The sequence below is a fragment of the Plecotus auritus genome (assembly GCF_963455305.1).
Source record: "Plecotus auritus genome assembly, chromosome: X".
NCBI classification, from domain to species: Eukaryota; Metazoa; Chordata; class Mammalia; order Chiroptera; family Vespertilionidae; genus Plecotus; species Plecotus auritus.
The window spans coordinates 59,706,227-59,712,174 of record NC_137784.1 but is presented as its reverse complement, the minus strand read 5'-3'; the positions used below and the strand labels follow the sequence as shown (position 1 = coordinate 59,712,174).

At 48.8% G+C, this 5,948-nt stretch overlaps 1 pseudogene across 1 annotated transcript; it reads left to right on the top strand.

Moving 5' to 3' along the window:
- The first annotated feature begins 384 nt into the window (after nt 1–384).
- LOC308239293 (DNA (cytosine-5)-methyltransferase 3B-like) lies at nt 385–2,944 on the top strand (annotated as a pseudogene). Its single transcript has one exon. The product of its transcript is annotated as a DNA (cytosine-5)-methyltransferase 3B-like (transcript).
- Nucleotides 2,945–5,948: the final 3,004 nt, after the last annotated feature.

Sequence of the window (5,948 nt, the reverse complement as noted above, 5' to 3'; positions counted from 1 at the left end):
AAAAGATAAAAAATAAAAATGTGCAGCAATGAGGGGCGGGGTGAGCCCTGGGCCGGGGCTACAAGGGGACTCAGCACCGCCCCCAGCCCACCCTGTCCCTCAGCCCCACCCGGCCTGAGCAGCTTCCTCGCAGCTGCTGCCCCAGCTGCAGCTGGCATGGAGCTCCGCGAGTCCCGGACAGATACCACTGGCCCACTGGCATGCCGACAAGCGAGAGGCCGCACCCTGCCGGCAGCGCAGGGGTTAAGTGACCCAAGTAAACGCAGCTCCGCTATTCGCTAGCCAAGTGCCCTGCAAAGGCTGCCTGCCGGCCTCCCACCCGCCTGTCGGGACCTGTGGCTTGACCTCGGAGCCGAGTCCTAGTCGGGCTCTCAGCAGGAAACAATGAAGGGAGACACCAGGCCACTCAGCAGGGAGGAGGGTGCCAGTGGGAGGGAGGACCCCATCATCACCAATGGGGACTGCAGCAACCAGTCTTCTGACTCAAAGGAGGAGCTATCACCCCCGATCTTGGAGGCCATCAACACCCCGGAGATCAGAGGCCACAGATCAAGCTCATGATTGTCCAAGAGAGAGGTCTCCAGCCTGCTAAGTTATACTCAGGATCTGACGGGTGATGGAGATGGCGATAAGGAAGATGGAGATGGCTCCGACACTCCAATAATGCCAAAACTCTTCCGGGAAACCAGGACTCGGTCTGAAAGCCCAGCTGTCCGTACCCGAAATAACATCAGTGCCTCTGGCCGGAGAGGCACAGGCTCTCCCTCCCTTCCACCCGAGGCCGGCAGGGCCGCAATCACATGGATGAGTCCCCAGTGGAGTTCTCAACTACCAGGTCCCTGAGGCAGCGCACAGCATCGTTGGCAGGCACACTGTGGCCATCCCCTGAGATCCCCTACCCCACCATTGACCTCACAGATGACAGTGTGGTGCCCCAGAGCAGTAGTACCCCTTACACCCGCCTGGCTCAGGACAATCAACAGGAGAACTTGGACTCCCCACAGATGTATACAGAGGGCAGAGATACAGAGGGCACTGAGTATCAGGATGGGAAGGAGTTTGGAATAGGAGACCTTGTGTGGGTAAAGATCAAGGGCTTCTCCTGGTGGCCTGCCATGGTAGTGTCTTGGATGGTCACCTCCAAGCGTCAGGCCATGTCCGGCATGCGGTCGGTCCAGTGGTTTGGTGATGACAAGTTCTCTGAGGTCTCTGCAGATAAGCTGGTGGCCTTGGGGCTATTCAGCCAGCACTTTAATCTGGCGACCTTCAATAAACTGGTCTCTTATAGGAAGACCATGTACCACACTCTGGAGAAAGCCAAGGTGCAGGCTAGCAAGACCTTCCCCAGGAGCCCCGGAGACTCATTGGAGGACCAGCTGAATCCCATGTTAGAGTGGGCCCATGGGGGCTTCAAGCCCACCGGGATCGAGGGCCTCAAACCCAACAACAAGCAAACAGTGGTTAATAAGTTGAAGGTGCGTCATGCAGGCAGTATGAAATTAGAATCAAGGAAATACAAGAACAAGAAGTGAAGATGCACAGCTGATGACTCGTCCACCTCCACGGATACTGCCCCCAACCGAAGCGCCTCAAGACAAACCGTAACTATGGCAAAGACCGAGGAGAGAAGGACCAGACTCGAGAGCAAATGGCTTTGGATGTTGCCAACAACAAGAGTAGTCTGGAAGACAGTTGTTTGTCCTGTGGTAGGAAAAACCCAGGGTCCTTCCACCCTCTCTTTGAGGGGGGACTCTGTCAGACATGTCGGGACCGGTTCCTCGAGCTGTTCTACATGTATGACGATGATGGCTCAGTCCTACTGCACCGTGTGCTGTGAGGGGCACGAGCTGCTCTTGTGCAGCAACACAAGCTGCTGCCGGTGCTTTTGTGTGGAGTGCCTGGATTTGCTGGTGGGCTTGGGCACAGCAGCCGATGCCAAGCTGCAGGAGCCCTGGAGCTGCTACATGTGCCTCCCACAGCGCTGTCACAGGGTCCTGCAGCGCCGGAAGGACTGGAATGTTCACCTGCAGTCCTTTTTCACCAGTGACCCTGGTCTCAAATATGAAGCCCCCAAGTTATACCCTATGATTCCTGCAGCACGAAGGCGGCCCATTCAAGTCTTGTCCCTGTTTAATGGAATTGCCACAGAGTACTTGGTCCTCAAAGAATTGAGGATCAAAGTAGAGAAGTATGTCGCCTCTGAAGTGTGTGAAGAATCCATCGCCATTGGAACTGTTAAGCACGAAGGCAATATTAAATATGTGAATGACGTCAGGAACATCACAAAGAAAAATGTTGAAGAATGGGGTCCCTTTGACTTGGTAATTGGTGGGAGCCTATGCAATGATCTCTCAAATGTGAAACCTGCCAGGAAAGGCCTATATGAGGGCACAGGCCGACTTTTCTTCAAGTTCTACCACCTGTTGAATTACGCAGGGCCCAAGAAAGGTGACGACTGGCCCTTCTTCTGGATGTTTGAGAATGTGGTAGCCATGAAGGTTGGCGACAAGAGGAACATCTGTCGGTTCCTGGAGTGTAATCCAGTGATGCCATCAAAGTGTCTGCTGCTCACAGGGCCTGATACTTCTGGGGCAACCTGCCCGGGATGAACAGGCCTTTGATAGCATCAAAGAATGATAAACTCGAGCTGCAGGACTGCTTGGAGTTCAATAGGACAGCAAAGTTAAAGAAAGTACAGACAATAACCACCAAGTCAAACTCAATCAGACAGGGGAAAAACCAACTTTTCCCTGTTGTCATGAATGGCAAAGAAGATGTTTTGTGGTGCACTGAGCTAGAAAGGATCTTCGGCTTTCCTGTACACTACACGGATGTGTCCAACATGGGCCGTGTTGCCCGCCAGAAGCTGCTCGGGAGGTCCTGGAGTGTGCCTGTCATCCGACACCTCTTCGCCCCCCTGAAGGACTACTTTGCCTGTGAATAGTCCCCCAGCCACTCTGGGGCACTGGGGTGTGTGGGACAGCGCTGGGACTCAGGAGGTACATCCCAGGCTCTGTCCTTCCTTAGCTCAACTGTGTGGGCCCACAGCATGTATCTTGGGCCACAGCCACCTGACACCCTCCTGGCAGGGGGTGCCCAGGTGCCACCTCCTTGCGCACAATTCAACTTGGCCCTCTTGGAATGGCCAAACATGGTGCTCATATTATCTTCTAAAACTTTGAAACTTGAAGTAGTTAGTAAAGATTGCTTTTTTTTCCTCCTCCTGGGTTTACCACTCAGAAACAATAGCTAATATACCAAAACCACAGTGCTGACTGCTCTCCCATACTCAGGTTAAAGTTGAAAAGTTAACCGAGACAGTTACTGCAATACTTTTATTTTTTAAGCTTCTGAAGCAACTTGTTTCCAGGAGTGTACAGTGGTAGACATGTTGTAGCTGAAGGGACATTTTAAGGGACCAGCATGCTTTTTTCTAGGGCAGATTTGGAAATTATGTCTGTCATTCTTGAATTTTACCCAGCATGTTCCCCTCACCTCAGTATAAAGGGCTGGGATGCACTGTTGGGGCCCATTGAGAGTATTGTCCACACTGGTGATAATTTCAGGGCTATTTTCCCCTCTAGACCCAAGGGAAGAAAGGGTCACCCTTAGCTAAATCCCTCCCAGTGACTGCAATAGAACCCTTTAGGCAGTTCAGGAAGGAAGGTGTGGGCTGGGTCATATTATGTAGGTAGGTATGGCCTCTCACTATCTCTTCCCCATGTGAGGAGTGAAAGAGGATGCTTGGGTAAGGACTCCCTCCCCCCCACACACACACATACAAATGCACCCTCCTGACATCACAGATACAAGTCCCCCAGATTGGAAGTATGACCCTAGCTCCTCAGTCTTTCTCAAAACACAGAAGCAGTGATATCCAGGGGCAGAAGCACATTCCTCGCATCTAAGAGATTACAGGGGGAAACCTAATAAAAGCGTGACCCTCCTTCCAGAGATTTTTAAAGTCCTTTTTTATTCCATGATAATTCTTTTGTAGGGATAACATGAAGTGAACAAGCTGCATTTCAGAAATGCTGCCATAATGGTTTTTAACACCTTTTACTCTTCTTACTGGTGCTATGTTGTAGAATACGGAATAATATTGACAGGTTTTGTGGGTGTTTTTTTAAATACATTTTTCAAAACTCAGACTTCTATTTTTGTTTTACCATTTTCACAGAAATTTTTTGTGTGTGACTGGAGTCACATAACAAGAATGGGGGTAAATTGTGCCTTGTTTCAACAGTTTTTTGTTAATTTTTAGGCTGAAAGATAAAGGATGCCTATTGTTTACCTTATGTTGGATTAAAATCAGTATTTCTCTATCAAAAAATGTGCAGCAATGAAGGTCATTCACTTCCTCTACTGTTCTGTTTGGCATTTCTGTTTCCTGTCAGGTAGTCAGGACAGTATTCAAGTTGCCTGCATTCCACTGCTCCTCTGTGTCATAAACCACAATCCTGTTTTCAAGCAGGCAGTATTTCTTTGTTTCTCAGCCTACCTTTAGTTGTATTTACACAAGAGTCAATTTGTGATTCACCCCCTGGGTGGCAGTGTTTCTGTATTGACATCCGGGGCTATAAGTCCTCTATATCCAGTATGTAGATTTTGTTTTCCCTGCCGCACTTAATACTGTTTTGAGGGAATAGACTGCCCCAGAGCTGGTTTTCTGATAATTTCTCCCTGCTCTTATCCCCAGGTTCTACAAAAACAACTTTCCCCTGCAGTCTCTGAGAGTGTTTTTAATTGGGTGATCCTATGTCAGGGGTGGGCAAACTTTTTGACTCAAGGGCCACAATGGGTTCTTAAACTGGACCGGAGGGCCGGAACAAAAGCATGGATGGAGTGTTTGTGTGAACTAATATAAATTCAAAGTAAACATCATTACATAAAAGGGTACGGTCTTTATTTTTTATTTCAATAGTTTTATTCATTTCAGACATTTTAACAAGAAGAATGTAAACACTAATTATTATAATTTGAAACTTCAAAAAATGGAGGAATCATAGCACAATAACATACCTTATATTGAAGATGGCAAAGGCAAAATAAAATTGCCTAACAAAGGAAAGGTACAAAAGCCTTTCAAATTAAACTTAAATATAATAAAATAATTTAAAACTAAAACAAATAGAAAAGAACAAAATGTGTAAACAGTAAATTAAACATTTTCTTTAGTGCAGCTTCCAAATTATGCCTGGAACGTAGATGTAGATGGCAATGTAGACTGGGTTGAAAGGTTTTTGGTCTTTAAAACATCAACTTCAGTGGGAACAGTGTTGTTGGTCTCCTTTTTAGCTAATGTTCTGATACTGTGCTCTCCAGGGGCATGTCTCCCTACATCACCACGATAATGTGTCTACGCATTCCCAGGGTGATGTCAGGGGACGCGTCCGCGGGCATTACAAGGAGCCTCTGGAAGACTGAGAGGTTGTTTCTTCTACTGAATGGGCGGATATAAATCTGCCCACTCAGAAGAAGGAGCTGCGGCCGTGTTTCCCGACGTTGCCATGTTAACACTGCTGCTGGTGAAGGAGCGGAGGGGAGAGCAAGAGAAGCCTCCACTCTTTAGGCTCCGCAGGCCGGATAGAACAGCCGAACGGGCCGGATCCGGCCCGCGGGCCGTAGTTTGCCCACGGCTGTCCTATGTACTGGGCTTAGTAATCAAAAGCAAGGATTTAAAGAGAAAAAAGAGCCAGAGTAAGCACAAAAACTTGCGACTTTTTTGCCCCGGCACTGTGTGCAACTCTGCGCATGTCTCTGTGCACATCTTTTTCCCCGGCACAGAGCAGCCTGTATACTGGTAAAACTTCAGGCAGCCTTTTTGTGCCCAGCTCAGCTATGGGTTGATTTCTAGAGTTCCCTTCTGCCAGCAGCCCTGTGGATCTCCTTCCACATTCGCAGACTATGCTGGCCCCAACTGCCATGGATTTTGTGGGGTGCAGACT